Source organism: Hyla sarda, unplaced genomic scaffold (genome assembly GCF_029499605.1).
Source record: "Hyla sarda isolate aHylSar1 unplaced genomic scaffold, aHylSar1.hap1 scaffold_1414, whole genome shotgun sequence".
Taxonomy (NCBI): Eukaryota; Metazoa; Chordata; class Amphibia; order Anura; family Hylidae; genus Hyla; species Hyla sarda.
This window is the reverse complement of record NW_026608044.1, coordinates 1-21,863: the sequence shown is the minus strand read 5'-3', so window position 1 is coordinate 21,863 and position 21,863 is coordinate 1. Positions and strand designations below refer to the sequence as shown.

The 21,863-nt window shown below is 45.0% G+C and overlaps 8 non-coding genes and 1 pseudogene across 8 annotated transcripts; all 9 read left to right on the top strand.

Annotated features, from left to right (window-relative positions):
• The first annotated feature begins 370 nt into the window (after positions 1 to 370).
• LOC130306990 (U2 spliceosomal RNA) lies at positions 371 to 561 on the top strand. Its single transcript, XR_008856259.1, has one exon. It is a non-coding gene; the product is annotated as a U2 spliceosomal RNA (small nuclear RNA).
• A 2,091-nt stretch (positions 562 to 2,652) lies between these two features.
• On the top strand, positions 2,653 to 2,843 carry LOC130306989 (U2 spliceosomal RNA). The gene has a single exon (XR_008856258.1). It is a non-coding gene; the product is annotated as a U2 spliceosomal RNA (small nuclear RNA).
• A 2,097-nt stretch (positions 2,844 to 4,940) lies between these two features.
• Positions 4,941 to 5,131, top strand: LOC130307025 (U2 spliceosomal RNA). Its single transcript, XR_008856291.1, has one exon. It is a non-coding gene; the product is annotated as a U2 spliceosomal RNA (small nuclear RNA).
• Positions 5,132 to 7,218: 2,087 nt separating this feature from the next.
• On the top strand, positions 7,219 to 7,409 carry LOC130307021 (U2 spliceosomal RNA). The gene has a single exon (XR_008856289.1). It is a non-coding gene; the product is annotated as a U2 spliceosomal RNA (small nuclear RNA).
• A 2,091-nt stretch (positions 7,410 to 9,500) lies between these two features.
• LOC130307024 (U2 spliceosomal RNA) lies at positions 9,501 to 9,633 on the top strand (annotated as a pseudogene).
• Positions 9,634 to 14,806: 5,173 nt separating this feature from the next.
• LOC130307022 (U2 spliceosomal RNA) lies at positions 14,807 to 15,001 on the top strand. The gene has a single exon (XR_008856290.1). It is a non-coding gene; the product is annotated as a U2 spliceosomal RNA (small nuclear RNA).
• Positions 15,002 to 17,094: 2,093 nt separating this feature from the next.
• On the top strand, positions 17,095 to 17,285 carry LOC130307010 (U2 spliceosomal RNA). Its single transcript, XR_008856279.1, has one exon. It is a non-coding gene; the product is annotated as a U2 spliceosomal RNA (small nuclear RNA).
• A 2,094-nt stretch (positions 17,286 to 19,379) lies between these two features.
• On the top strand, positions 19,380 to 19,570 carry LOC130306999 (U2 spliceosomal RNA). The gene has a single exon (XR_008856268.1). It is a non-coding gene; the product is annotated as a U2 spliceosomal RNA (small nuclear RNA).
• Positions 19,571 to 21,671: 2,101 nt separating this feature from the next.
• LOC130306988 (U2 spliceosomal RNA) lies at positions 21,672 to 21,862 on the top strand. Its single transcript, XR_008856257.1, has one exon. It is a non-coding gene; the product is annotated as a U2 spliceosomal RNA (small nuclear RNA).
• The last annotated feature ends 1 nt before the right edge of the window (position 21,863 follows it).

The window sequence follows — 21,863 nt, the reverse complement described above, 5'->3', positions numbered from 1 at the left end:
GGGTGTTGGTTTGATACCGTTTGGGGACAGCCAAGGAGGCATCTGCAGGCAACAAAGGTAGGTGTGTGCTTGTGTGTGTGTTTCCTATGCAGATCCTAAGCCCAGTGTCACATGCAAGTAGGAGGAGTAAGAAGGGTTCCTGGCAAATCCGGGTTATGGATTGCATTTAAAAAGGCCCCGTGGGAGTGCAATGGGCCCCTGTCTTGCTGCTTAGCAATAATGGTATGGGTTTAGGTTCTGCTGTGTGTACTGGTGGTTGACTGCCCCCCAGCCCAGAGTGTGCATGGAAAATTGTCTGGCAGCCTCCCTGACAGCAAGCAGTGATAGTGCCCATGAAGGGGACCTTGTTGGGCCCGCCCCTTTCACGGTTATCGCTTCTCGGCCTTTTGGCTAAGATCAAGTGTAGTATCTGTTCTTATCAGTTTAATATCTGATACGTCCCCTATCTGGGGACCATATATTAAATGGATTTTTGAGAACGGGGGCCGATTTCGAAGCTTGCTTCCGTCGCCCTATGCATTGACCCGATATGGCAGTATCTTCGGGTACAGTGCACCACCCCCTTACAGGGTTAAAAAGAAAGATTCCTACTTTCATTGCTACCTGCTTGCTGGCTAGCCAGCTAGCCAGCCCTGTGGGCCTTGCTGCTGCTGCTTCTGCAGCCAAAAAACAAAAGGTGGTGCTGCTGCTGCTTCTGCTGCTTCTGCTTCTGCTTGTGTCTGGCCGCTGTTGGAGCGTCCAGGCACAGGACTTCTGCTGCTGCTGACTAAATGGCCTCCTTAATTGGATCATTTGAGTAGCCAGCACACCTGTGCAGGTAGGGCATGACATGATAGGCAGCTGCCTTGATAGCGGGTGGGTGCTGAATGTTCCTAATTGACAAAATAAGATTAATGCTTATGAAGAAATATAAAATCTCATCCCTTCCCCAATATCGCGCCACACCCCTACCCCTTAATTCCCTGGTTGAACTTGATGGACATATGTCTTTTTTCGACCGTACTAACTATGTAACTATGTAACATAACATGGGGGGGGGGTCTCCTGGCTGTTCACACAGGTGTGTCATTGCTGTACATTGACCATGCATTGCTTCTGTGGTATTGCAAAGGCAAAGACAAATGCTTCCAGCCATCCATTGCACTAATGGATTGGTCATCAGCTGGCTGTCTATGTCCCGCATCAATATAGACCAAAGTACAGAGGGTTAGGCTATGCTATTGTGCACCTACCTGATGCATCAGAAGGTGCGAGGCCCTTGCTAAATTCTGTGCACAGACTTTGAGATCTATGCTTTAGACTGTATCTAAACCTGCTCCAACATGGACTGACATTCTGGCCTACTTTCAGCCGATGCGACTTGTCTGTCGCTGAACAGTCGCTTTTTATGTATTCAGCACCTATGTATAATGTTGTAAAAATGCTCTAGAAGCTAAAGTCGCAGAAATGTCGCACATATTTGGCCTGCAACTTTCTGTGCGACAAATTCAGACAGGAAAAATCAGTATAAATCCTTAGAAAATTATCCCCCAGTGTCTCCATCTGCTGGCGGTATTGAATAAGCATTGCTGCACTGATGGGGTATGCATTAGACGAAAAAAAAGAAGAAAAAGAAGAATAATACGCCCAGAAAAGAGGCGAAAAGGAGAAAAACGTAAAAAAACGTGAAAAAAAAGTAAGAGGAAGAGAAGGGAAAAAAAGGTGGAAATGGGTTTAAAAGTGATTTCGGCGGAGAAATATATATATATATATATATATATATATATATATATATATATACGCGCACACACACACATATATATAAACGTATTCTCCGTTGAGATATTGCAGCCGCTGCTGTGTCCAGGCCCAGGAGCCTTAGCACTGTGCTATGATGTCACTCAATACCACTGACATCACTAGGTGTAAACAACATCTCTCCTTTGCTGTGTATGTGACTATGGAGCTGTTTGGTGATGTCGTCTATTACGGCCTTCATAGAAGCAACAGGAGATTGTTGCATCCATCTAGAACCCTCAGAACTACAGTGCTATGATGTCACTCACTTCCACAGGCCTTGCAGAGTGTAAACAACAACAACCCAGCTTTGTTGTGTATGTAACCATAGGGATTTGTGATGTCACCTAGAACCTTCACAGCAGCGACAGCTTTATGAGGAGCATCAGCACTGCTCTGCCTGAGCAGAACCATCACCGCCATAGGTTGTCAAATAACCCGGATTTAACCCACACAGGTAAGTCCAATGGGGTGCAGGCATGTCCTCTATGCTTACAGCTTCCCGTGGGTGTTGGTTTGATACCGTTTGGGGACAGCCAAGGAGGCATCTGCAGGCAACAAAGGTAGGTGTGTGCTTGTGTGTGTGTTTCCTATGCAGATCCTAAGCCCAGTGTCACATGCAAGTAGGAGGAGTAAGAAGGGTTCCTGGCAAATCCGGGTTATGGATTGCATTTAAAAAGGCCCCGTGGGAGTGCAATGGGCCCCTGTCTTGCTGCTTAGCAATAATGGTATGGGTTTAGGTTCTGCTGTGTGTACTGGTGGTTGACTGCCCCCCAGCCCAGAGTGTGCATGGAAAATTGTCTGGCAGCCTCCCTGACAGCAAGCAGTGATAGTGCCCATGAAGGGGACCTTGTTGGGCCCGCCCCTTTCACGGTTATCGCTTCTCGGCCTTTTGGCTAAGATCAAGTGTAGTATCTGTTCTTATCAGTTTAATATCTGATACGTCCCCTATCTGGGGACCATATATTAAATGGATTTTTGAGAACGGGGGCCGATTTCGAAGCTTGCTTCCGTCGCCCTATGCATTGACCCGATATGGCAGTATCTTCGGGTACAGTGCACCACCCCCTTACAGGGTTAAAAAGAAAGATTCCTACTTTCATTGCTACCTGCTTGCTTGCTGGCTAGCCAGCTAGCCAGCCCTGTGGGCCTTGCTGCTGCTGCTTCTGCAGCCAAAAAACAAAAGGTGGTGCTGCTGCTGCTTCTGCTGCTTCTGCTTCTGCTTGTGTCTGGCCGCTGTTGGAGCGTCCAGGCACAGGACTTCTGCTGCTGCTGACTAAATGGCCTCCTTAATTGGATCATTTGAGTAGCCAGCACACCTGTGCAGGTAGGGCATGACATGATAGGCAGCTGCCTTGATAGCGGGTGGGTGCTGAATGTTCCTAATTGACAAAATAAGATTAATGCTTATGAAGAAATATAAAATCTCATCCCTTCCCCAATATCGCGCCACACCCCTACCCCTTAATTCCCTGGTTGAACTTGATGGACATATGTCTTTTTTCGACCGTACTAACTATGTAACTATGTAACATAACATGGGGGGGGGGTCTCCTGGCTGTTCACACAGGTGTGTCATTGCTGTACATTGACCATGCATTGCTTCTGTGGTATTGCAAAGGCAAAGACAAATGCTTCCAGCCATCCATTGCACTAATGGATTGGTCATCAGCTGGCTGTCTATGTCCCGCATCAATATAGACCAAAGTACAGAGGGTTAGGCTATGCTATTGTGCACCTACCTGATGCATCAGAAGGTGCGAGGCCCTTGCTAAATTCTGTGCACAGACTTTGAGATCTATGCTTTAGACTGTATCTAAACCTGCTCCAACATGGACTGACATTCTGGCCTACTTTCAGCCGATGCGACTTGTCTGTCGCTGAACAGTCGCTTTTTATGTATTCAGCACCTATGTATAATGTTGTAAAAATGCTCTAGAAGCTAAAGTCGCAGAAATGTCGCACATATTTGGCCTGCAACTTTCTGTGCGACAAATTCAGACAGGAAAAATCAGTATAAATCCTTAGAAAATTATCCCCCAGTGTCTCCATCTGCTGGCGGTATTGAATAAGCATTGCTGCACTGATGGGGTATGCATTAGACGAAAAAAAAGAAGAAAAAGAAGAATAATACGCCCAGAAAAGAGGCGAAAAGGAGAAAAACGTAAAAAAACGTGAAAAAAAAGTAAGAGGAAGAGAAGGGAAAAAAAGGTGGAAATGGGTTTAAAAGTGATTTCGGCGGAGAAATATATATATATATATATATATATATATATATATATATATATATACGCGCACACACACACATATATATAAACGTATTCTCCGTTGAGATATTGCAGCCGCTGCTGTGTCCAGGCCCAGGAGCCTTAGCACTGTGCTATGATGTCACTCAATACCACTGACATCACTAGGTGTAAACAACATCTCTCCTTTGCTGTGTATGTGACTATGGAGCTGTTTGGTGATGTCGTCTATTACGGCCTTCATAGAAGCAACAGGAGATTGTTGCATCCATCTAGAACCCTCAGAACTACAGTGCTATGATGTCACTCACTTCCACAGGCCTTGCAGAGTGTAAACAACAACAACCCAGCTTTGTTGTGTATGTAACCATAGGGATTTGTGATGTCACCTAGAACCTTCACAGCAGCGACAGCTTTATGAGGAGCATCAGCACTGCTCTGCCTGAGCAGAACCATCACCGCCATAGGTTGTCAAATAACCCGGATTTAACCCACACAGGTAAGTCCAATGGGGTGCAGGCATGTCCTCTATGCTTACAGCTTCCCGTGGGTGTTGGTTTGATACCGTTTGGGGACAGCCAAGGAGGCATCTGCAGGCAACAAAGGTAGGTGTGTGCTTGTGTGTGTGTTTCCTATGCAGATCCTAAGCCCAGTGTCACATGCAAGTAGGAGGAGTAAGAAGGGTTCCTGGCAAATCCGGGTTATGGATTGCATTTAAAAAGGCCCCGTGGGAGTGCAATGGGCCCCTGTCTTGCTGCTTAGCAATAATGGTATGGGTTTAGGTTCTGCTGTGTGTACTGGTGGTTGACTGCCCCCCAGCCCAGAGTGTGCATGGAAAATTGTCTGGCAGCCTCCCTGACAGCAAGCAGTGATAGTGCCCATGAAGGGGACCTTGTTGGGCCCGCCCCTTTCACGGTTATCGCTTCTCGGCCTTTTGGCTAAGATCAAGTGTAGTATCTGTTCTTATCAGTTTAATATCTGATACGTCCCCTATCTGGGGACCATATATTAAATGGATTTTTGAGAACGGGGGCTGATTTCGAAGCTTGCTTCCGTCGCCCTATGCATTGACCCGATATGGCAGTATCTTCGGGTACAGTGCACCACCCCCTTACAGGGTTAAAAAGAAAGATTCCTACTTTCATTGCTACCTGCTTGCTGGCTAGCCAGCTAGCCAGCCCTGTGGGCCTTGCTGCTGCTGCTTCTGCAGCCAAAAAACAAAAGGTGGTGCTGCTGCTGCTTCTGCTTCTGCTTGTGTCTGGCCGCTGTTGGAGCGTCCAGGCACAGGACTTCTGCTGCTGCTGACTAAATGGCCTCCTTAATTGGATCATTTGAGTAGCCAGCACACCTGTGCAGGTAGGGCATGACATGATAGGCAGCTGCCTTGATAGCGGGTGGGTGCTGAATGTTCCTAATTGACAAAATAAGATTAATGCTTATGAAGAAATATAAAATCTCATCCCTTCCCCAATATCGCGCCACACCCCTACCCCTTAATTCCCTGGTTGAACTTGATGGACATATGTCTTTTTTCGACCGTACTAACTATGTAACTATGTAACATAACATGGGGGGGGGGTCTCCTGGCTGTTCACACAGGTGTGTCATTGCTGTACATTGACCATGCATTGCTTCTGTGGTATTGCAAAGGCAAAGACAAATGCTTCCAGCCATCCATTGCACTAATGGATTGGTCATCAGCTGGCTGTCTATGTCCCGCATCAATATAGACCAAAGTACAGAGGGTTAGGCTATGCTATTGTGCACCTACCTGATGCATCAGAAGGTGCGAGGCCCTTGCTAAATTCTGTGCACAGACTTTGAGATCTATGCTTTAGACTGTATCTAAACCTGCTCCAACATGGACTGACATTCTGGCCTACTTTCAGCCGATGCGACTTGTCTGTCGCTGAACAGTCGCTTTTTATGTATTCAGCACCTATGTATAATGTTGTAAAAATGCTCTAGAAGCTAAAGTCGCAGAAATGTCGCACATATTTGGCCTGCAACTTTCTGTGCGACAAATTCAGACAGGAAAAATCAGTATAAATCCTTAGAAAATTATCCCCCAGTGTCTCCATCTGCTGGCGGTATTGAATAAGCATTGCTGCACTGATGGGGTATGCATTAGACGAAAAAAAAGAAGAAAAAGAAGAATAATACGCCCAGAAAAGAGGCGAAAAGGAGAAAAACGTAAAAAAACGTGAAAAAAAAGTAAGAGGAAGAGAAGGGAAAAAAAGGTGGAAATGGGTTTAAAAGTGATTTCGGCGGAGAAATATATATATATATATATATATATATATATATATATATATATATATATACGCGCACACACACACATATATATAAACGTATTCTCCGTTGAGATATTGCAGCCGCTGCTGTGTCCAGGCCCAGGAGCTTAGCACTGTGCTATGATGTCACTCAATACCACTGACATCACTAGGTGTAAACAACATCTCTCCTTTGCTGTGTATGTGACTATGGAGCTGTTTGGTGATGTCGTCTATTACGGCCTTCATAGAAGCAACAGGAGATTGTTGCATCCATCTAGAACCCTCAGAACTACAGTGCTATGATGTCACTCACTTCCACAGGCCTTGCAGAGTGTAAACAACAACAACCCAGCTTTGTTGTGTATGTAACCATAGGGATTTGTGATGTCACCTAGAACCTTCACAGCAGCGACAGCTTTATGAGGAGCATCAGCACTGCTCTGCCTGAGCAGAACCATCACCGCCATAGGTTGTCAAATAACCCGGATTTAACCCACACAGGTAAGTCCAATGGGGTGCAGGCATGTCCTCTATGCTTACAGCTTCCCGTGGGTGTTGGTTTGATACCGTTTGGGGACAGCCAAGGAGGCATCTGCAGGCAACAAAGGTAGGTGTGTGCTTGTGTGTGTGTTTCCTATGCAGATCCTAAGCCCAGTGTCACATGCAAGTAGGAGGAGTAAGAAGGGTTCCTGGCAAATCCGGGTTATGGATTGCATTTAAAAAGGCCCCGTGGGAGTGCAATGGGCCCCTGTCTTGCTGCTTAGCAATAATGGTATGGGTTTAGGTTCTGCTGTGTGTACTGGTGGTTGACTGCCCCCCAGCCCAGAGTGTGCATGGAAAATTGTCTGGCAGCCTCCCTGACAGCAAGCAGTGATAGTGCCCATGAAGGGGACCTTGTTGGGCCCGCCCCTTTCACGGTTATCGCTTCTCGGCCTTTTGGCTAAGATCAAGTGTAGTATCTGTTCTTATCAGTTTAATATCTGATACGTCCCCTATCTGGGGACCATATATTAAATGGATTTTTGAGAACGGGGGCTGATTTCGAAGCTTGCTTCCGTCGCCCTATGCATTGACCCGATATGGCAGTATCTTCGGGTACAGTGCACCACCCCCTTACAGGGTTAAAAAGAAAGATTCCTACTTTCATTGCTACCTGCTTGCTGGCTAGCCAGCTAGCCAGCCCTGTGGGCCTTGCTGCTGCTGCTTCTGCAGCCAAAAAACAAAAGGTGGTGCTGCTGCTGCTTCTGCTGCTTCTGCTTCTGCTTGTGTCTGGCCGCTGTTGGAGCGTCCAGGCACAGGACTTCTGCTGCTGCTGACTAAATGGCCTCCTTAATTGGATCATTTGAGTAGCCAGCACACCTGTGCAGGTAGGGCATGACATGATAGGCAGCTGCCTTGATAGCGGGTGGGTGCTGAATGTTCCTAATTGACAAAATAAGATTAATGCTTATGAAGAAATATAAAATCTCATCCCTTCCCCAATATCGCGCCACACCCCTACCCCTTAATTCCCTGGTTGAACTTGATGGACATATGTCTTTTTTCGACCGTACTAACTATGTAACTATGTAACATAACATGGGGGGGGGGTCTCCTGGCTGTTCACACAGGTGTGTCATTGCTGTACATTGACCATGCATTGCTTCTGTGGTATTGCAAAGGCAAAGACAAATGCTTCCAGCCATCCATTGCACTAATGGATTGGTCATCAGCTGGCTGTCTATGTCCCGCATCAATATAGACCAAAGTACAGAGGGTTAGGCTATGCTATTGTGCACCTACCTGATGCATCAGAAGGTGCGAGGCCCTTGCTAAATTCTGTGCACAGACTTTGAGATCTATGCTTTAGACTGTATCTAAACCTGCTCCAACATGGACTGACATTCTGGCCTACTTTCAGCCGATGCGACTTGTCTGTCGCTGAACAGTCGCTTTTTATGTATTCAGCACCTATGTATAATGTTGTAAAAATGCTCTAGAAGCTAAAGTCGCAGAAATGTCGCACATATTTGGCCTGCAACTTTCTGTGCGACAAATTCAGACAGGAAAAATCAGTATAAATCCTTAGAAAATTATCCCCCAGTGTCTCCATCTGCTGGCGGTATTGAATAAGCATTGCTGCACTGATGGGGTATGCATTAGACGAAAAAAAAGAAGAAAAAGAAGAATAATACGCCCAGAAAAGAGGCGAAAAGGAGAAAAACGTAAAAAAACGTGAAAAAAAAGTAAGAGGAAAAGAAGGGAAAAAAAGGTGGAAATGGGTTTAAAAGTGATTTCGGCGGAGAAATATATATATATATATATATATATATATATATATATATATATACGCGCACACACACACATATATATAAACGTATTCTCCGTTGAGATATTGCAGCCGCTGCTGTGTCCAGGCCCAGGAGCCTTAGCACTGTGCTATGATGTCACTCAATACCACTGACATCACTAGGTGTAAACAACATCTCTCCTTTGCTGTGTATGTGACTATGGAGCTGTTTGGTGATGTCGTCTATTACGGCCTTCATAGAAGCAACAGGAGATTGTTGCATCCATCTAGAACCCTGAGAACTACAGTGCTATGATGTCACTCACTTCCACAGGCCTTGCAGAGTGTAAACAACAACAACCCAGCTTTGTTGTGTATGTAACCATAGGGATTTGTGATGTCACCTAGAACCTTCACAGCAGCGACAGCTTTATGAGGAGCATCAGCACTGCTCTGCCTGAGCAGAACCATCACCGCCATAGGTTGTCAAATAACCCGGATTTAACCCACACAGGTAAGTCCAATGGGGTGCAGGCATGTCCTCTATGCTTACAGCTTCCCGTGGGTGTTGGTTTGATACCGTTTGGGGACAGCCAAGGAGGCATCTGCAGGCAACAAAGGTAGGTGTGTGCTTGTGTGTGTGTTTCCTATGCAGATCCTAAGCCCAGTGTCACATGCAAGTAGGAGGAGTAAGAAGGGTTCCTGGCAAATCCGGGTTATGGATTGCATTTAAAAAGGCCCCGTGGGAGTGCAATGGGCCCCTGTCTTGCTGCTTAGCAATAATGGTATGGGTTTAGGTTCTGCTGTGTGTACTGGTGGTTGACTGCCCCCCAGCCCAGAGTGTGCATGGAAAATTGTCTGGCAGCCTCCCTGACAGCAAGCAGTGATAGTGCCCATGAAGGGGACCTTGTTGGGCCCGCCCCTTTCACGGTTATCGCTTCTCGGCCTTTTGGCTAAGATCAAGTGTAGTAATACAGGAGATCTGGTCAGAAGGTACTCGGGTACCCCTCTCCTCGGCCTTGTGGGATCGCCCAGGTTTATTGCCTGGGCTTCACCCACTTGTTGCTATTGGGGAGAGGGCTTAGTCCCAGGGTAACGGGTTGCGATCGCCTCTCAAAGCCTTCGGGTGGAGAGAGGTTTGAGCGAATTGGCTGGTTGGTTGGAGCGGAGAGAACCAGACCAAAACACGAATGAACCATGGATGAAGATCTAGATCCTGGTTCGGTACCGGCTTATGCCCGGATTAAACACACTGTGCGGGTCATTCTCACAGGTGATGCGGCGGATGCACGTGGCATGAGGTTCGTGATAGAGGACGTGCTCGACAAGATTCTTAATGTTCGTAAGCGAGAGATTTTGGCCATCCAGGATTACCCTAAGCGGAGGATCTACGACTGCACTTTCATAGGGGAAGGCGTATTCTTAGATGCAGTAATGAAAATTCCAAAGCAAGATGATCCGAGGCTTAAGGGTATCCAAATTGTCGAGCACGTCCTAGATGAAACCAAGTTGATTGTCGTGAAGATGTACTCCCCTTTTGTAAATCAGAGAGAGATCGATGGGTTCCTGGCAGCCTACTTTAAAAAGGTGGAGTTCAGAGGAAAAATCATGAACGACTGTGGTGTCTGGACCTCAAAATGGCGATATCAAGTCACGTGCAACAAAGACCCCACCCTCCCAGGGGGGATACTATTACCGCCTGCTCGTTTTAAATTAAACAATGTGTGTGGCGACCTCTTTTTTGCGGGAATGCCAAACTTCTGCAGAAGGTGCCAACGTTATGGGCACATAAAGGAAAATTGTGAAAGTTCCTGTAAGAAATGTGGAAGCATGCAACATGAAACAGAAAAATGTGATAAGGGTTTGAGATGTAATTTTTGCCGTCACTTTGGTCACGTGTATGCTTTCTGTCCCCACAGACCAAAAAAAACCACAGAACAGCAAGGGCAACCCAAGAGAGACGTCCGGAGACCAGCCTGGGGAAAAGCCAGAGAGGAGGAGCACCCCCCACAAGAAGAGGTAAGCTGTGAGATGGAGACCACGGCCCCCCCAAAAGAACCCCAGGAGAAAGAGGCACAGGTGGAAAGGGGGACCCCAAATGAGAGGAGGCCGGGGAAGAGAAATGCGAGAGGGGATCGGGCAGATACCTCAGAGAAGGTGGAAGAGCGAGAGGTGCCCGATTCCACCCCGGAAGGTCCTCCTGCTCGGGGTCCCCCTGAGTGTGAAAACCCAGACGGAGTAGCAAAGGTGAAAAGACGAAGGGGCTCCAAAGGGCGTCCGGACTCGGAGGTGGTCCAGGAGGAGCAGATGGAAGTTCCTGTCGTGACGGGGGCTCCAAGTGAAGCTCCTCCACAGGTCCCAGCGGTGGATACCCCTCCTCCTCCCAGCCAGGAGGAGGTTTCAGGGGTGACCATCTCCGAGGTCCCGGAAACGGACCTAAGTATGCACCCGACCCCTATGGAGGGGCAAGAGGTGGACGCCGAAAAAGAGAATGGAGCCCAGAAGCTGTTCTTACCAATGTACTCCGTCTATACACCTGTGGTCTTGGAAGAGGGGGGCTGCTCGAGCGATGGTGGTTCCTCTCCGGCTTCCTCTATGTGTACGGTAGAGTCAGAGGTGGGGGGTAACGAGAGCTCCAGTGCGCAATCTGGTTTTTAGTTTGTTATCTGAGCCTCCCTTTTTTTTACATCTCCAATGGCTGAGTTGTCCGGATTGTCTATGAATGTAAGAAGTATAAGTTCACGAGCGAAACGGGTTGCCCTTTTTAACTACTTGTCTATTTTTGCTGCTTCTGTGGTTTTCCTGCAGGAGTGCGGCATCCCGCATAGTTTAAATTATGAAAAGTATAAAAAAGATTGGGTACACGGTCCATCAGTCTGGTCTGGATCTAACGAATCCAGATCAGCAGGGGTCGCCATACTTTTTAAAGGAAATGCTTTTATTGATTTTATTCATGAGATTTTACCAGGCAGAATTTTATTGGTTAAAGCTTTTATTGATGGTATTAAATGGCAGTTTTTAAATTTTTATGGTTCACCCAATAAAAATGATAGAGCACGGATGTTAGAGATTTTACCCCTTTTTATCAATGATTCTGAACCTCTTATTTTAGCAGGTGATTTTAATTGTATTTTAAGGGGGGAGCACCGTTTTACCAATTCAGTAAGTAGAAACTATGATAAAACATCTTCTATGTTAAAAAATATGATTATTGATTTTAGACTTACTGATGTTTTTAAGAAATGCAATAGTATTTTACCAGAAAGAGACGGTGTGACCTGGAGCAACGCAAACTGCAGCTCCAGGATCGATTTTATCTTCTGTTCTTATCAAGTACTGCCTTTTAAGTGTGATGTTTTAACCAATGTTTTTTCTGATCACAAACTTTTATCTTTTAAGGTGAAGAGTGATTTTAGAAAAAAGACTGGGAGGAATGCCTGGAAGATGAATGTATCCCTTTTAGAAGATCCGCAGGTTTTATCCGATTTTATCAACTTCTACAAGGACTGCAGACGGGTAAGAGATCCTAACACTCCCATCAGTATATGGTGGGAGAAAATGAAAATAAAAATAAAAGAGTTTTTTATTAGAGTAGGGATCTCTAGAGCTAAAGAGAAGCGTGAGTTTTACTCCCTTCTAAATACCCGTCTGCAAACCCTGTACAAATTCAGAGACAATGGTATAGAGGTTTATAGAGAAATTACTGACTTAAAAAAAGAAATAAAACAGTGCCTGGAGCAGAAGGGAAAAGAGATAATTTTCAGATCCAAAATAAAGCACCTTGAAGAGAACGAGACCTGCTCCAGGTACTTTTTTAAGAAAGTAACGGATAAAAAGGTTTTAATTGATAATATACAAGGAGAAAAAGATGTACAGGGTATTTTAAAAAGGGTACATTCATTTTATGCGGATCTTTTTAATACAAAAAATATTGATATTGATTTTATGAATGACTCATTGAAGGAGATTACCAATGTTTTAGACCCTGTGTCCCAGTCTCTTTTACAGAGGGAGATCTCGGAACAGGAGGTTTTAGAGATGATCAGGAGTTTTAAATCCGGTAAGGTGCCTGGTCCTGACGGTATACCCATTGAGTTTTATGTCATTTTTTATGGTGTTTTAAAAGATGACCTTTTTTCCCTTTTTACAGAAGTATTTAAAACAAAAGCCCTCCCAGGTTCATGGAGGAAGGGTGATGTCTCCCTGCTGTTCAAAAAGGGAGACCGGTCAGATCTAAAGAACTGGAGACCAATCACCCTCCTCAACTGTGACTACAAAGTGATGGCAAAACTGTGCGCAAATAGATTAAAAAGTGTAATAGAGAAAATAATCCATTCAAATCAGGTCTGTGGGGTGCCTGGGAGGAGCATATGGGAAAATCTTAACCTTTTAAAAGATGTGATTAGTGACACAAAGTCTAGAAACGGAAAACTAGCCATTTTATCCTTAGACTTCGAGAAGGCTTTTGACAGAGTGTCACATTTTTATCTTTTCAAGGTTTTAGAGAAAATGGGTATACCTGAAGGCTTTTTATTGTCTCTTAAGGCCTTTTATAAAAACTGCACAAGCAAGATTTTAGTTAACGGTTTTAAGACACAGGATGTGATTTTAAATTCCGGAGTGAAGCAGGGGTGTCCTTTGTCCCCACTACTTTTCATATGTGCGCTTGAGCCTCTACTATGCACCTTGAGGAGAGATAAGCAAATAAGAGGGGTCCCCCTGCCGGGAGGAGGGGGACTAGAGGCTAAAGTAGTGGGGTACATGGACGATGTGGCAGTGCTCGGAAGGGACACCCCATCGCTTCAAAAAGCCCTAAAGCAAGTTGAATTTTTTTGTTGTGCCTCCGGTTTTAAGGTAAATTTTAATAAAAGCAGTGTTTTAAATATAGGAGGACTGTTTTTAAGGGATTTACCCATTCCTGTGTCTGAGTCTGTGCAGATTTTAGGGGTCTCCTTCAGTGAGTCAAACAATGGTTTTAATAGCTGGGACTTGGTGGCTCAAAAAATAAACACAAAAATTTGTATGTGGAACATGAGAAAGCTAACGATGGAGGGGAAGGTTTTAGTTACAAAGATGGTGATTTTACCCATTTTATTGTATCTTAGCATGGTCTTTCCACCCCCCGAAATGATTTTAAATAAAATTATTAAAGCATGTTTTACCTTTTTATGGAGCTCCAAGAGTGAAAAATTGAGAAGAGAGATCGTCATGATGCCAAAAGGTATGGGTGGAAAGGACTTCCCCGACATCAGGGCGTTCCTTTTTACCAAGTTTTTTAGCATGTGTGTTAGCACACTTTTTAAGGATAGTTACTGGTCATATTTTATCCGTTTTAATACAGGTTTTTTTATGAGGAGGAATGGGTGGTTTAAAACTGTTTTAAGCTGTCCTTATGCTTTTAATCTTCCCCAACAATACAAGATTTTAGAGAAAATTTTCAACCTGTACAACTTTAACGGAAAAAGTATTAATGAAATAACTAATAGCAAAAAATTGCTAACATATATTAAAGAAAGTGGTTTTATTGCCCCTGTGAATAATTTTAATGAAGAGAAATGCAGGAAAATATGGAAGATGGCAAATATGATTTATCTTTTTAATTCACAGAAAGATCTGGCCTGGAGCTGCATACACGAGTGTCTTCCATGCCGGGCATTCCAGCACCGAAGAAGGATGGCCAACACTGCAGTATGCCCGAGGGAGGGCTGCCAGGAACCCGAGACCGTGTACCACCTTTTCTGGACTTGTTTTTATGCAAAAAGGATATGGACTAAAATACTCCCTCTGGTGAAGAAGATAACAGAAATAAAGGACTTAAACTCTGCAGCTGTTTTTTATGGATGTCTGGAATGCCCAATATGGACTCAAGAGACAATGGCATGGAAGATCATAAACTGTGTTAAAGCAGCTCTATGGAATGCCAGAAACATTTTACTTTTTAAACATGAGATTTTATCTGTGAATGATGTTTTAGCTCTTTGTTTTAGTGATATGTACCAGTACTTTTTATTAGACAAGAAATATTATCCTTTATTAGCTAGAAAATGGTATTTTAATGAATGGAACGCCCTTTTGTAAAGCCACCAAGTGCCCATTTTAAGTGTATTATGATTGTATTTATGTGAACTTTTATTGTTATATGTGATTTTATTATCAAAATTCGTTTTTATTGAAAAAAAAAAATTATATTTAAAAATCATAATGCACTTTATAAAATTTTATGAATTCTAAATAAAAAGATACCCCTCAGGGGTAGCCAAGTTAAAAAAAAAAAAAAAAAATCTGTTCTTATCAGTTTAATATCTGATACGTCCCCTATCTGGGGACCATATATTAAATGGATTTTTGAGAACGGGGGCTGATTTCGAAGCTTGCTTCCGTCGCCCTATGCATTGACCCGATATGGCAGTATCTTCGGGTACAGTGCACCACCCCCTTACAGGGTTAAAAAGAAAGATTCCTACTTTCATTGCTACCTGCTTGCTGGCTAGCCAGCTAGCCAGCCCTGTGGGCCTTGCTGCTGCTGCTTCTGCAGCCAAAAAACAAAAGGTGGTGCTGCTGCTGCTTCTGCTGCTTCTGCTTCTGCTTGTGTCTGGCCGCTGTTGGAGCGTCCAGGCACAGGACTTCTGCTGCTGCTGACTAAATGGCCTCCTTAATTGGATCATTTGAGTAGCCAGCACACCTGTGCAGGTAGGGCATGACATGATAGGCAGCTGCCTTGATAGCGGGTGGGTGCTGAATGTTCCTAATTGACAAAATAAGATTAATGCTTATGAAGAAATATAAAATCTCATCCCTTCCCCAATATCGCGCCACACCCCTACCCCTTAATTCCCTGGTTGAACTTGATGGACATATGTCTTTTTTCGACCGTACTAACTATGTAACTATGTAACATAACATGGGGGGGGGGGGTCTCCTGGCTGTTCACACAGGTGTGTCATTGCTGTACATTGACCATGCATTGCTTCTGTGGTATTGCAAAGGCAAAGACAAATGCTTCCAGCCATCCATTGCACTAATGGATTGGTCATCAGCTGGCTGTCTATGTCCCGCATCAATATAGACCAAAGTACAGAGGGTTAGGCTATGCTATTGTGCACCTACCTGATGCATCAGAAGGTGCGAGGCCCTTGCTAAATTCTGTGCACAGACTTTGAGATCTATGCTTTAGACTGTATCTAAACCTGCTCCAACATGGACTGACATTCTGGCCTACTTTCAGCCGATGCGACTTGTCTGTCGCTGAACAGTCGCTTTTTATGTATTCAGCACCTATGTATAATGTTGTAAAAATGCTCTAGAAGCTAAAGTCGCAGAAATGTCGCACATATTTGGCCTGCAACTTTCTGTGCGACAAATTCAGACAGGAAAAATCAGTATAAATCCTTAGAAAATTATCCCCCAGTGTCTCCATCTGCTGGCGGTATTGAATAAGCATTGCTGCACTGATGGGGTATGCATTAGACGAAAAAAAAGAAGAAAAAGAAGAATAATACGCCCAGAAAAGAGGCGAAAAGGAGAAAAACGTAAAAAAACGTGAAAAAAAAGTAAGAGGAAGAGAAGGGAAAAAAAGGTGGAAATGGGTTTAAAAGTGATTTCGGCGGAGAAATATATATATATATATATATATATATATATATATATATATATACGCGCACACACACACATATATATAAACGTATTCTCCGTTGAGATATTGCAGCCGCTGCTGTGTCCAGGCCCAGGAGCCTTAGCACTGTGCTATGATGTCACTCAATACCACTGACATCACTAGGTGTAAACAACATCTCTCCTTTGCTGTGTATGTGACTATGGAGCTGTTTGGTGATGTCGTCTATTACGGCCTTCATAGAAGCAACAGGAGATTGTTGCATCCATCTAGAACCCTCAGAACTACAGTGCTATGATGTCACTCACTTCCACAGGCCTTGCAGAGTGTAAACAACAACAACCCAGCTTTGTTGTGTATGTAACCATAGGGATTTGTGATGTCACCTAGAACCTTCACAGCAGCGACAGCTTTATGAGGAGCATCAGCACTGCTCTGCCTGAGCAGAACCATCACCGCCATAGGTTGTCAAATAACCCGGATTTAACCCACACAGGTAAGTCCAATGGGGTGCAGGCATGTCCTCTATGCTTACAGCTTCCCGTGGGTGTTGGTTTGATACCGTTTGGGGACAGCCAAGGAGGCATCTGCAGGCAACAAAGGTAGGTGTGTGCTTGTGTGTGTGTTTCCTATGCAGATCCTAAGCCCAGTGTCACATGCAAGTAGGAGGAGTAAGAAGGGTTCCTGGCAAATCCGGGTTATGGATTGCATTTAAAAAGGCCCCGTGGGAGTGCAATGGGCCCCTGTCTTGCTGCTTAGCAATAATGGTATGGGTTTAGGTTCTGCTGTGTGTACTGGTGGTTGACTGCCCCCCAGCCCAGAGTGTGCATGGAAAATTGTCTGGCAGCCTCCCTGACAGCAAGCAGTGATAGTGCCCATGAAGGGGACCTTGTTGGGCCCGCCCCTTTCACGGTTATCGCTTCTCGGCCTTTTGGCTAAGATCAAGTGTAGTATCTGTTCTTATCAGTTTAATATCTGATACGTCCCCTATCTGGGGACCATATATTAAATGGATTTTTGAGAACGGGGGCTGATTTCGAAGCTTGCTTCCGTCGCCCTATGCATTGACCCGATATGGCAGTATCTTCGGGTACAGTGCACCACCCCCTTACAGGGTTAAAAAGAAAGATTCCTACTTTCATTGCTACCTGCTTGCTGGCTAGCCAGCTAGCCAGCCCTGTGGGCCTTGCTGCTGCTGCTTCTGCAGCCAAAAAACAAAAGGTGGTGCTGCTGCTGCTTCTGCTGCTTCTGCTTCTGCTTGTGTCTGGCCGCTGTTGGAGCGTCCAGGCACAGGACTTCTGCTGCTGCTGACTAAATGGCTTCCTTAATTGGATCATTTGAGTAGCCAGCACACCTGTGCAGGTAGGGCATGACATGATAGGCAGCTGCCTTGATAGCGGGTGGGTGCTGAATGTTCCTAATTGACAAAATAAGATTAATGCTTATGAAGAAATATAAAATCTCATCCCTTCCCCAATATCGCGCCACACCCCTACCCCTTAATTCCCTGGTTGAACTTGATGGACATATGTCTTTTTTCGACCGTACTAACTATGTAACTATGTAACATAACATGGGGGGGGGGGTCTCCTGGCTGTTCACACAGGTGTGTCATTGCTGTACATTGACCATGCATTGCTTCTGTGGTATTGCAAAGGCAAAGACAAATGCTTCCAGCCATCCATTGCACTAATGGATTGGTCATCAGCTGGCTGTCTATGTCCCGCATCAATATAGACCAAAGTACAGAGGGTTAGGCTATGCTATTGTGCACCTACCTGATGCATCAGAAGGTGCGAGGCCCTTGCTAAATTCTGTGCACAGACTTTGAGATCTATGCTTTAGACTGTATCTAAACCTGCTCCAACATGGACTGACATTCTGGCCTACTTTCAGCCGATGCGACTTGTCTGTCGCTGAACAGTCGCTTTTTATGTATTCAGCACCTATGTATAATGTTGTAAAAATGCTCTAGAAGCTAAAGTCGCAGAAATGTCGCACATATTTGGCCTGCAACTTTCTGTGCGACAAATTCAGACAGGAAAAATCAGTATAAATCCTTAGAAAATTATCCCCCAGTGTCTCCATCTGCTGGCGGTATTGAATAAGCATTGCTGCACTGATGGGGTATGCATTAGACGAAAAAAAAGAAGAAAAAGAAGAATAATACGCCCAGAAAAGAGGCGAAAAGGAGAAAAACGTAAAAAAACGTGAAAAAAAAGTAAGAGGAAGAGAAGGGAAAAAAAGGTGGAAATGGGTTTAAAAGTGATTTCGGCGGAGAAATATATATATATATATATATATATATATATATATATATATATATACGCGCACACACACACATATATATAAACGTATTCTCCGTTGAGATATTGCAGCCGCTGCTGTGTCCAGGCCCAGGAGCCTTAGCACTGTGCTATGATGTCACTCAATACCACTGACATCACTAGGTGTAAACAACATCTCTCCTTTGCTGTGTATGTGACTATGGAGCTGTTTGGTGATGTCGTCTATTACGGCCTTCATAGAAGCAACAGGAGATTGTTGCATCCATCTAGAACCCTCAGAACTACAGTGCTATGATGTCACTCACTTCCACAGGCCTTGCAGAGTGTAAACAACAACAACCCAGCTTTGTTGTGTATGTAACCATAGGGATTTGTGATGTCACCTAGAACCTTCACAGCAGCGACAGCTTTATGAGGAGCATCAGCACTGCTCTGCCTGAGCAGAACCATCACCGCCATAGGTTGTCAAATAACCCGGATTTAACCCACACAGGTAAGTCCAATGGGGTGCAGGCATGTCCTCTATGCTTACAGCTTCCCGTGGGTGTTGGTTTGATACCGTTTGGGGACAGCCAAGGAGGCATCTGCAGGCAACAAAGGTAGGTGTGTGCTTGTGTGTGTGTTTCCTATGCAGATCCTAAGCCCAGTGTCACATGCAAGTAGGAGGAGTAAGAAGGGTTCCTGGCAAATCCGGGTTATGGATTGCATTTAAAAAGGCCCCGTGGGAGTGCAATGGGCCCCTGTCTTGCTGCTTAGCAATAATGGTATGGGTTTAGGTTCTGCTGTGTGTACTGGTGGTTGACTGCCCCCCAGCCCAGAGTGTGCATGGAAAATTGTCTGGCAGCCTCCCTGACAGCAAGCAGTGATAGTGCCCATGAAGGGGACCTTGTTGGGCCCGCCCCTTTCACGGTTATCGCTTCTCGGCCTTTTGGCTAAGATCAAGTGTAGTATCTGTTCTTATCAGTTTAATATCTGATACGTCCCCTATCTGGGGACCATATATTAAATGGATTTTTGAGAACGGGGGCTGATTTCGAAGCTTGCTTCCGTCGCCCTATGCATTGACCCGATATGGCAGTATCTTCGGGTACAGTGCACCACCCCCTTACAGGGTTAAAAAGAAAGATTCCTACTTTCATTGCTACCTGCTTGCTGGCTAGCCAGCTAGCCAGCCCTGTGGGCCTTGCTGCTGCTGCTTCTGCAGCCAAAAAACAAAAGGTGGTGCTGCTGCTGCTTCTGCTGCTTCTGCTTCTGCTTGTGTCTGGCCGCTGTTGGAGCGTCCAGGCACAGGACTTCTGCTGCTGCTGACTAAATGGCCTCCTTAATTGGATCATTTGAGTAGCCAGCACACCTGTGCAGGTAGGGCATGACATGATAGGCAGCTGCCTTGATAGCGGGTGGGTGCTGAATGTTCCTAATTGACAAAATAAGATTAATGCTTATGAAGAAATATAAAATCTCATCCCTTCCCCAATATCGCGCCACACCCCTACCCCTTAATTCCCTGGTTGAACTTGATGGACATATGTCTTTTTTCGACCGTACTAACTATGTAACTATGTAACATAACATGGGGGGGGGGGGTCTCCTGGCTGTTCACACAGGTGTGTCATTGCTGTACATTGACCATGCATTGCTTCTGTGGTATTGCAAAGGCAAAGACAAATGCTTCCAGCCATCCATTGCACTAATGGATTGGTCATCAGCTGGCTGTCTATGTCCCGCATCAATATAGACCAAAGTACAGAGGGTTAGGCTATGCTATTGTGCACCTACCTGATGCATCAGAAGGTGCGAGGCCCTTGCTAAATTCTGTGCACAGACTTTGAGATCTATGCTTTAGACTGTATCTAAACCTGCTCCAACATGGACTGACATTCTGGCCTACTTTCAGCCGATGCGACTTGTCTGTCGCTGAACAGTCGCTTTTTATGTATTCAGCACCTATGTATAATGTTGTAAAAATGCTCTAGAAGCTAAAGTCGCAGAAATGTCGCACATATTTGGCCTGCAACTTTCTGTGCGACAAATTCAGACAGGAAAAATCAGTATAAATCCTTAGAAAATTATCCCCCAGTGTCTCCATCTGCTGGCGGTATTGAATAAGCATTGCTGCACTGATGGGGTATGCATTAGACGAAAAAAAAGAAGAAAAAGAAGAATAATACGCCCAGAAAAGAGGCGAAAAGGAGAAAAACGTAAAAAAACGTGAAAAAAAAGTAAGAGGAAGAGAAGGGAAAAAAAGGTGGAAATGGGTTTAAAAGTGATTTCGGCGGAGAAATATATATATATATATATATATATATATATATATATATATATATATATATACGCGCACACACACACATATATATAAACGTATTCTCCGTTGAGATATTGCAGCCGCTGCTGTGTCCAGGCCCAGGAGCCTTAGCACTGTGCTATGATGTCACTCAATACCACTGACATCACTAGGTGTAAACAACATCTCTCCTTTGCTGTGTATGTGACTATGGAGCTGTTTGGTGATGTCGTCTATTACGGCCTTCATAGAAGCAACAGGAGATTGTTGCATCCATCTAGAACCCTCAGAACTACAGTGCTATGATGTCACTCACTTCCACAGGCCTTGCAGAGTGTAAACAACAACAACCCAGCTTTGTTGTGTATGTAACCATAGGGATTTGTGATGTCACCTAGAACCTTCACAGCAGCGACAGCTTTATGAGGAGCATCAGCACTGCTCTGCCTGAGCAGAACCATCACCGCCATAGGTTGTCAAATAACCCGGATTTAACCCACACAGGTAAGTCCAATGGGGTGCAGGCATGTCCTCTATGCTTACAGCTTCCCGTGGGTGTTGGTTTGATACCGTTTGGGGACAGCCAAGGAGGCATCTGCAGGCAACAAAGGTAGGTGTGTGCTTGTGTGTGTGTTTCCTATGCAGATCCTAAGCCCAGTGTCACATGCAAGTAGGAGGAGTAAGAAGGGTTCCTGGCAAATCCGGGTTATGGATTGCATTTAAAAAGGCCCCGTGGGAGTGCAATGGGCCCCTGTCTTGCTGCTTAGCAATAATGGTATGGGTTTAGGTTCTGCTGTGTGTACTGGTGGTTGACTGCCCCCCAGCCCAGAGTGTGCATGGAAAATTGTCTGGCAGCCTCCCTGACAGCAAGCAGTGATAGTGCCCATGAAGGGGACCTTGTTGGGCCCGCCCCTTTCACGGTTATCGCTTCTCGGCCTTTTGGCTAAGATCAAGTGTAGTATCTGTTCTTATCAGTTTAATATCTGATACGTCCCCTATCTGGGGACCATATATTAAATGGATTTTTGAGAACGGGGGCTGATTTCGAAGCTTGCTTCCGTCGCCCTATGCATTGACCCGATATGGCAGTATCTTCGGGTACAGTGCACCACCCC